Genomic DNA, 10,289 nt, shown 5'->3' on the forward strand with positions numbered 1-10,289 from the left:
AGTGAAGGCCCTGACCATTCCCGGGTCTCACCTCTAACTCTCCCTGAAGCTGTTAATTAAATGAAGAGGCTGCTAGAGTGGTGTGACTCTCCTGCTATGGTGGCTGGTGGCCGACTGAAGCAAACCAAGACCTCCGCCTGAAAATGCCCCAAGCTCTGGAACTCAAAAGGCTAAGGGGAATTGATCACCCACAGCCAATTAAGCTAGTAATCTCCTTACTTTGCTTGCTCCTTTTCTCTACAGATATCTTTCTGCCAGCTCCTCTTGGGAGAGCACTCTTAACTGCTTACAGTTTGACACTGCCTGATTGGAAGAGATTTTTGCTCAAATAAACTATTGTAGTTTTTTTTTTTTTAAAGATTTGTTAATTTAAGAGAGAGAGAAAGAGAGAGTACACAGGGTGGGGCGCAGAGTGGGGGTGGGAAGAGAGAGAATGAGTCTTAAATAGACTCCGCATTGAGTGTAGAGCCCGAAGCAGAGACTTGATCTCATGGTCCTGAGATCTTGACCTTAGCCGAAACCAAGGGTTTGATGCTTAACCCAGTGCACCACTAAGTGCCCTACTCTTACAGTTTTTAATATGCCTCAGTTTCTTTCAACAAAGCTTAAGCCAGGCTTTATTCAGCTTCTTGTTCTAGGAGGAGAGAAAGTCTTTAAACAAAGGCAACAATGCTCTCTCTTTGAATAGCTAGGTTTGTGCATGCTCAGTTTCCACATTAAAACCCTTTCATATTATCTGTATGTAAATAGTTGATAAATAAAATATTCAATTAAGAAAATAGAGTGAATGGTAAATGCTGTGGGAAGAGGAAGCGGGTGTAACTCCTCACCTGGTAGCCCGTTGGTTTTAAATGTTTCTCATTTCTTATAAAAATGGATGCTCTACATGTATTCCTGTGATCTGCTTACTCCGCTCAGCTGAGCACGTTTTACGCTTACTTCATATTAAGAAACACAGCTCTATATCACAATATTAATGGCTGTAGAGAATTCTATATGATGGACATCCCATCATGTATTTAGATTCATTCTGAAAATTTTAAAATTATAAATAATGTGATGATAAGCATTTTTGTATGGTCATATTTAAACAATTATTCGTTTTTGTTTTTCTAATTATTTTTTAATTAATTATTTAAAAGATTTTATTTATTTATTTGAGAGAGAGAGTGAGAGAGCGATCATGAACAGGCAAGGATGAGGGGTAGAGGGAGAAGCAGACGCCCCACTGAGCAGGGATCCCAATGTGGGACTTGATTCCAGGACTCTGCGATCATGACCTGAGCCAAAGGCAGATGCCTAACCAACTGAGCCACCTGTTTTCTTTTTAATATACATTATTAGAACTATGTGTACTAACTGTTGGGTCACTGGGTAGGACTTATATTTTAATTAATTTATTTATTTAAAAAAATTTTTTTTAGATTTTTATTTATTTATTTGACAGAGATCACAAGTAGGCAGAGAAGCCGGCAGAGAGAGAAGGAGGGGAAGCAGGCTCCCTGCTGAGCAGAGAGCCCGATGTGGGGCTCGATTCCAGTACCCTGGGATCATGACCTGAGCCGAAGGCAGAGGCTTTAACCCACTGAGCCACCCAGGCGCCCCAGGACTTATATTTTAAACTTTTACTATAAGTTGACAGATTGGTAATCATTTTAAAAAGTAGGACTGTCTTCACAAGAACAACAACAAAAAATAAAACAAAGATGTTCAGTACTTCAGATATTTTAGCATTTAGTAGCAGCTTGAAACCACACATCTCTGCTGGTATTCTACATGCTAAGGCAACATTTCAAATAACCTGATCAAAATAGGCTTGGTGATCACTTGGGGTAAATGTCCACACACACATCCTTATTAGCTTAATAAAAATAAACACAAGCCAAAAAGAGACCATACCATACAGGTTTTGGAGGAACTAGTTTTCAAAGTCAACTGACATTTGAAATGTCAATACAATGTCAAAAAGTTCGTGGCTTGGACATGTTCAAGGATCAGTATCTTTATCGTTGTACTTTTGAAATGCCTATTAGTCTGGCATCCAATTACTTTTTAAAACCGTATGCAATTACAGGCTGCAAGTAAATCCAGCTTCTAGGCTGGTGCATTAATTGTAATTTGAGGTTTTGGTTCGATAACAAAAGCATAGCGACTTAATCTATTGTGAAGGGAAAACGCTACCAGCCAGGATGACGCTTCAGAGAAAACGTAGGGAAGGGATGTCGCCTGAACATCCAAGTGAAATCACGTGTCTCTTGCTTTATGAATCTCTTCAGTAGGAAATGATATTGCCATCCTGCAGTAAAGATCCAGCTAGCGTCCGATTCTAAGAGCTACCTGTGACAGGTAACACATCAACTTAAATTCACTGTGTGTGTGTGTGTGTGTGTGTGTGTAAGGTCAGAGTGTTTTCAGAGGTTCTGAGAGTGACAGAGGGGGAGTTGGCAGAGTGTCAAAAGTCTCAGGATGTCATGTGGCTGATGTTGGTTGGGAAGACTTGATGTGAGCTGAGGTGCTTGGGGCATTCTCTGGTGACTTCACAGCTGTAAAGAACTGTTAACTGCACTAGTGATCAGTGTCCTCAGCCTTATTATTCCTCGGAGGTGGGGAGGTGGTGCTCAAAGGCAAGATTGGAAACATATAGTTCTTTGGCAAGACCTCCTTTTTTTTGTTTTTTTTTTTTTAAAGTAGGCTCCGAAAGGGATCTTGAACTCACCACCCTGAGATCAAGAGTCCCATGCTTAACTGAATGAGCCACCCAGGCCCCCCAAGACCTCCTTGTAACTGGATGGGCTGCTCTGCCTTCAGGCTCTAGAAATTCATAACTGAATGTATTATAATAAAGCTAAAGCTATTATAATATGTGAGTAACATCTTAATACATGCAGTTTGTTAGCGTCAATGAAAGTTTAAATTGATACATTGTGTCAGTTATAGTGATATGAATTCTTTATTGATCTCAGAGTTATTTAAAAGCTAGACATAGATCATCATCATGAGCCACACAGGACAGCACATATAAAATTAATAAATACATTTTTCAAACTTAAGTAATGTACAGGTCCCTCTCTAAAGGAAAACAAATTTCTCATGGACCACCCAGTAATTACCTAAATTATTTTTATTATAATGTTAGTTAAAACATGCATAAACATCATCCCGGTACAAATGCCTGTGCTTATCTAGTTACACAGATCAAAACATATACAAATTAAATATAAAGAAAATCAAATAAGCTTCACAGGAACAACATTTAACATGATGCTTGATGTCGTTTTGCTGAAATTAAGACCATACTTGGACTGTGAACATGGCATGGTATAGATTCTTGGGAGTTTAGTGATCTAGCTCACCACTCTTGACCACTTCTGGGTAAGATGCCTGGTCTCTGTTCACGCGCATTCTTTTGAGATGTCTGTAAATTCCAAGGGTGAGAGGTAGTGTGCCTGGAAACCTGACTGTCCAAATTTGTGCTCTGGGGCATTGAACTGGACACATAAAATTATCCTGGCCTGGGAAAGGATTGTTTTTGTGTGTGCATAAGAAATTTTTTGTGGAGGTGTTATCAATAGAGGTGTTAAAAGAATTTAAGTTCCGTGGTTAGCTTTAGACCAATCCTAAAGGCCCTCCTTGGCAGCCCTGTTGGGACCCATCTCACTCTTGAGAGCTTTTTCTGTATCTCTGCTTAATAGACTTCTATTGCTTTACTAAGAAAAAAAAAATGGTGAGAAATGAATTTTTGTGTGTGAGAGCATTTAAGTTCTGCTTCTCTTAGCAAATTTTGATCGTACAATAGAGTTTAATTTTAAAAATGGAAATGAGGGCATACTATTCGTAATGTCATGGTGTTCATGTAAAGTTAGACACATTTTTCATTGTGAAGCTGTCCCATAACTTAAGTCAGCTCTTCTTGATAGCTCCCATCAGTATTAAAATAATATATCTCATTTTGCTTGTTTAGATTCTGGATTTGCTAAGCAGCCTTCTGATTATTTATAAATGTGGCTTCATGTACAGACCAGCTACAAGGAATATAAACGTCTGGTCTTGTTGAAATAATTAACAAATCGGCATTTGGGTTATAACATTGCACATAAGTTTGGATAATGAATGTTTTATTTAGTCCCTGATCGCCCTTGGGAGCTCCTAAAATTGTAATCAGCTCTGTGTGTGTTCGCCCTGGAGTGGGAAATAAGTGACGTCACCTATATAAAACCACTTGCGGAGGAAACAGTATAAACTGAGCAGCCAGCCTTCTCTAGGGAGACCTCTACCTTCCATTGTATCCCAAGGTTTTTTTTTTTTTTTTTTTAAGATTTTATTTATTTATTTGACAGGCAGAGATCACAAGTAGGCAGAGAGTCAGGCAGAGAGAGAGGAGGAAGCAGGCTCCCTGCTGAGCAGAGAGCCCGATGTGGGGCTCGATCCCAGGACCCTGGGATCATGACCTGAGCCGAAGGCAGAGGCTTTAACCCACTGAGCCACCCAGGCGCCCCTGTATCCCAAGTTTTAACATTGCCTTCATTTTCAAAGCTGGTGGGTTTGATCAGCAAGAGCTGGGACATAGTCTGGAAAGTCTTAGTCAACGGAATAGAGATTTGAATTGGACTTTAAAAGACAGAGATGATTTAGATGGTTGACCTAGGTGGATCAGTGAGCTGTTCACTTCGGAAAGACATGATTATAAGATGCTACTCAGCAACAACCATCAGGAAACTGAAAAAATAAAGGTTTATTTCTTCCGGAACCTGGAAATTACACAGCATTCCTGGAGCTACACAGTGAGCTTGGGGGGTAGGGTGGTGGCAGGGTTGGAAGGGGCAAGTGCACACAAGGACCTGGGGTTCTGCCTCTGTTGGGGTTGAGTGTAGGGTCCTAGAGTTCCCCCAGACTCACTATTGGTGAATCTAAATTTAAGAGTGGGAATTTAAAGTGATAGCAGAGAGAAAACAACAAAACAAACCAGTGGCCTAAATGGTCAGTTATCAAATCCAACATCTCTAAAACAAAGGAGCCTAGGGGTTGGGGAAGTGGTTTGATTCTTTATCTGATCTTGTGCTTATTCAAGATAGTACTCTTTCAAGTGGAGGTTTCAGCATTCAAAGCTTAAATCAGGGGGTGCCTGGGTGGCTCAGTCGTTAAGCATCTGCCTTCGGCTTCTGGGATTGAGCCTCGCTTTGCATCCTCTCTCTGCTCAGCGGGAAGTCTGCTTCTCCCTCTTGGACTCCCTCTGGTTGTGTTTCCTCTCTTGCTGTGTCTCTCTCTGTTAAATAAATAAATAAAATCTTTTTAAAAAAAGGGGCACCTGGGTGGCTCAGTGGGTTAAAGCCTCTGCCTTTGGCTCAGGTCATGATCCCAGGATCCTGAGATTGAGCCCAGCATCGGGCTCTCTGCTCAGCAGGGAGCCTGCTTCCCTTTCTCTCTCTCTGCCTGCCCCTCTGTCTACTTGTAATCTCTGTCAAATAAATAAATAAAATCTTTAAAAAAAAAAAGCTTAAAAAAAAAAGCTTAAATCAGGTACTTGTATTACAAAAAGAAACCCAAGGGCTGGTGATGGGTTCTCTACAACATATAGGAAAGGCAGCAAAAAACAATAACAAAACAAAACAAACACTAACCTTATTTGCAGATGCTATGATTGCTCTCCATCCTCTGCCCCTCCCCCATATCCAAGAGACTCATCACACACTTTTCTAAGATAATAAGTCAAATACAAAAAAATATATAGTTGTCCTATATAGCACTTATAAACAATTGGAAAAATACAATGTAAAAAGTCTTACTAATGAAAACAACAAAACCTTGCACTATCTAGATATAAACTTGATAAGTGACTTGAAAGACTTATAAGAAGAAAACCATGAAATCTTACATACATAAGAAATCTTAAAACATACATAAAGACTTAAGATAATGGAAAGATATGATGTGTTTCTGGTTGGGAAGATTAAATACTAGAAAATTTCTCCTTTAATTAGTCTATAAATAGAACGCAATATATCATCATCTCAATGAAATTTTGTTTGTTGTACAACTTGTTTGGATACTTCCTTACCCCAAATTGTTGGGAGGAGTCCTCTGAGTTTTGGGGGAACACGATTCAGTCCATAGCACTAGGTTGTTAAAAGTGTTGGGAAATGGGCTCTTCTTCCCTTCTCTCCCCTCTGCAGGAATAAACACAGCCCGTAACTTTGGAGTAAATTACAAGAATCTCTTTACAAATCACTATTTGAGGTATCAAGAGGGTCCCTGTGTGCTGGGAACAGGACCACTTTCCATCAAAACTCAGCATTCATTTGCAGGAGTCAGATGGGAGCCCAGACCTCTGTGTCTCTTAAAAAGACTCCAAAGAGACATTCTTTGAACTCTCATTGTTTTGGGATCTCCATCACGGTTTATCGCTATCCTTGGGTCATCCAGTGGATGCTTTGGTTTGCTGTCAACATAATGGAAATTAAAATCATGAAAATATTAGTAACCTAAACATAGCATAAAAATGTAAATGATTGGGACGCCTGGGTGGCTCAGTTGGTTAAGCAGCTGCCTTCGGCTCAGGTCATGATCCCAGAGTCCTGGGATCGAGTCCTTGCTCTGCAGGGAGCCTGCTTCTCCCTCCGACTCTGCCTTCCACTCTGTCTGCCTGTGCTCGCTCTCGCTCGCTCTCTTTGACAAATAAATAATTAAAATCTTTTAAAAAAAATGTAAATGATCAATTCTATGACTATACCATAGACACAACGTAGCTTTTTAGGAGAGCATTAAATGAAGGGTGACTTCTTTGACAGTTTGTGACTCTATCAGCTCTCATGCTTCCTGCCTCCCTGGACTAAAGCCACAAGCACAATTTGCAGAAATCACACCAAGAGGGTATAACATAGTGGACCTGGTGATCTGGGGAGAAGGAGGAAGGGGAAGAAGAAAGATGTGTGGCGATGGTGAATGTCTGTGAGTGAGGCGAAGCTGAGAACAAGAGCAGGGAGCTGGGTTCGACAGAATGCTCTCAATCAGGCAGAGCTGGATATCATCACTCAGAGCAGTGCTCCTCAAACGTGTCCGAAAGGGGAGGGCAGAATTAACAAAAGCAAGAATTTGCATTTCCAGAGAGTTTTCCTCTGGAGATTCTGATTCACTAAGTCTGGAGCTGGGGCCATGGAACCTGTATCTTTATATTTAACAAGTAATGTCGGGCTAGATAAAATACAACTCGACTAAAAGTAAGAATAAATAAGGAATAAATAGAAGAAGGAATAAGAAAGAATAAATAAGAAAGAATAAATAGAGGAATTGTGTTTAGCACACAGACAGTCCAATCTAGAGTTCTAGGAATATTTGAATGCATGGAGATGTAACAGTAATGTTACAGCAGAACATTTGTAAGGTGCATAGACGAAATGGTAAACAAAAATCCAAAGCATCTTAACTTTGTCCGTTAGGAGAGCATTGAGGCCCGCCCCCCTCCAAATAGTTGGCCAGATTTCTGAGGTGAATTGAAGACCCGACCAAAGGGCAATGCAGGGCAGTACTTGGCAATCAAAGCTTTAGGAGTGGAACTGGGGATGGAAGCATGTCGCCTGCTGCCACCTCGTGGCAGAATTGTGTAGTTAATGAAGACTGGTCAGAAACCGGAATAGCAAATGCTGGTCTGCTACTGATGAGGGCTAAACTTCTTTTTCTAGGGCTATCCTTTTTTCTCTGGATTACGATGTTGAACAGAAGGTGGCTGGTCAGAAATAGGGAATATGTTCAATGAGAGAGGTCTCTGTCATCCTCCCCTTCTTTTCCATTTCCCCAATATTTAGGGTGAGGCTACCTCTTTGAACCAGACGGGTTATGTCAGAGGTAATGTGAAAAGTCTCATTCTCAAAGTGTCAGATGGCTGACTGAGGCTTTCAGAAAAGACAGATCTCACCAGTAGCTGGAGAACATAGTTTTCTACATGATGAGAACCGAAGGGTTCTATAAAGATGTGCTGTCTTTTCACAATTTTTGTCTGAGTGTGGGTTGAAGTTAGGGGTGAAATTAGCATTCCAAGGTGTGACATTCCCTGAGACTCTTAGTTCTGCCCACCTCTGTGTTGGCTTTATTATCAAGCTGGTTGGCAAGAAGTTTCCAGCAGTTTCAGAGTCCTCACATAAAAAATTTAGGAGATAAGTAAATCGTTTCTATTGTATTTCAAGCAATTAACCCCAATCAAATGGTCCATTGTTAAGACCAGAACTTTGCTTGGGGAATGAGGCTTACTATTTTTATTAAGACGATTTTTAGAGATGAAATTGAAGTTAGCTTCCCCTAAGACATAGGGAATAAAGGGGGCTAGATGGATACTGGAATAAAATCCTCGTTGTGTTCTGTTCAGAAAGTGAGGGGAGGGGGGATGGATGCTGGGTAGGCAACAAACAATGTTCATCTAGTATCAGTGATTGGTTTGTCACAGTTCAACACTCAGGTGATGATACTCAAATGAAACTCAATTAATGGGGCGCCTGGGTGGCTCAGTGGGTTAAAGCCTCTGCTTTCGGCTCAGGTCATGATCCCAGGGTCCTGGGATCGAGTCCCGCATCGGGCTCTCTGCTCAGCAGGAAGCCTGTTTCCTCCTCTCTCTCTGCCTGCCTCTCTGCCTACTTGTGATCTCTGTCTGTCAAATAAATAAATAAAATATTAAAAAAAAAAAAAAGAAACTCAATTAATGTGAGGGAACTGGTATTGGTGGGGAATATAGTAAACAAAAAGAAGAGGAAGCACTACTCAACTCTAGACAATGTGACAATGCAAGAATACAAGAATATACAAACATGTTAGAGTTTCAGCATTTTCAAGAGGAGTTGATAATCTGAATTTGTATGTCAAATATCCTATTTTATTTTTATTTTGTTTTAAATATTTTATTTATTTATTTATTTGTCAGAGAGAAAGAGCGAGCCTAAGCAGGGGCAGCAGCAGGCAGAGGGAGATGCAGGCTCCCTACTGAGCTGGGAGCCTAAGGCAGGACTCAATCCCAGGATCCTGGGATCGTGACCTGAGCTGAAGGCAGGGGTTTTCCAGACTGAGCCACCCAGGTGTCCCTCAAATATCCTATTTTAGATGTTGGAAATTAAGTTTGTTTTTGTTTCTAACCACAAAAGGCAACAAATACTGTCTAAAATAAACAAAGCTTATCTGTTGACAACATATAGCCTGTGAAACTCTAGTTTACCAATTTTGGATAGAAGAACCATTGCCTGTCATTCAGTGGTCCTGAGTATGCAAGGCTTATCAAGAACTGAGCAGCCAAAGGAGGGAGATCAGAGAGTTAGTGTCGTTCTTATGCAATACACTTCAGCAGGTGTGTCTGATGCCAGGATCAGCCAAGAGGAAATCTTGGCTTCGTGAGGATTGAAATCCACCTCGAGCCAGCGGTGAGTGAGAGCAGAATTTATTGAGGAGAGCAGATACAGACAGAGCTTCCAAGAAACTCAGAAGGGAAAGGAACATGAATCTTGTCTTTGTTTGGGGTCTGGGGTATTATTCAGGATGGTGGTCTGGTGTATGTGTCCTCTCGCCGCATCCAGGTACTGATTAGAACAAAGACAAGGGCCCCGGTATTATTCCTTGGAACCAGGGGGTCCTGGTGTTTAGTCTAGCTCTGGTGGTCTGGAGCACTCTAATAATAGCTTCCTCCAGTCATTCTCAACGGGTCCTTCCTTAGATGTTATCTATACTAGAGAAATCATTAACTCCTTGTCCCTTCTGAAGAGGACATAATGCTATTTGTATTACAATATGTAAAGTGGAGTAGGGTGCAGATCCTAGCAAGAATAGAAGCAGGGAAAAAACAAAAAGCGGATCTCTATGGAGTCCTTCAGCTTCCCTATTCTCAGGTTCCCAAACACAGTTCTCAGGCTTATGCTTCACTCAACAAAATCTGAATTCCACTGGAGCCAGTTACTCCTTTCCTGACTAGAAAAACTACTCTGCTACCCCAAACCACAAGCACTTGTTTATTTTCTTACTTCATGCACAGGTAAGACCCTGTAGGTATAGGGACCAAAGTCTTCATACTACCAGAAATCCAGCGTGGCCTAGGTTTGATCCTTATTTCAAAGCTGCCTGGATTCCTTTGGTTCATTTCCTTTTCTTTTGCTAATACAGCTATCTTTCTTGCATTTCTGAGCCCCTATCTGATGTCATTAGGTAGTTTCTCATAGTTCTGTGAGGCATACAGTTTTTTTTTAATTGATGAGTTAGATTGATTACCTTCCTATCATTAAAACATAGGCATTTAGCTTAATTGAATGGGAAATAGTTTGTTA

The sequence above is a fragment of the Mustela putorius genome, unplaced genomic scaffold (genome assembly GCF_011764305.1).
Source record: "Mustela putorius furo isolate JIRA1106 unplaced genomic scaffold, ASM1176430v1.1 tig00000580_pilon_pilon_pilon, whole genome shotgun sequence".
Taxonomy (NCBI): Eukaryota; Metazoa; Chordata; class Mammalia; order Carnivora; family Mustelidae; genus Mustela; species Mustela putorius.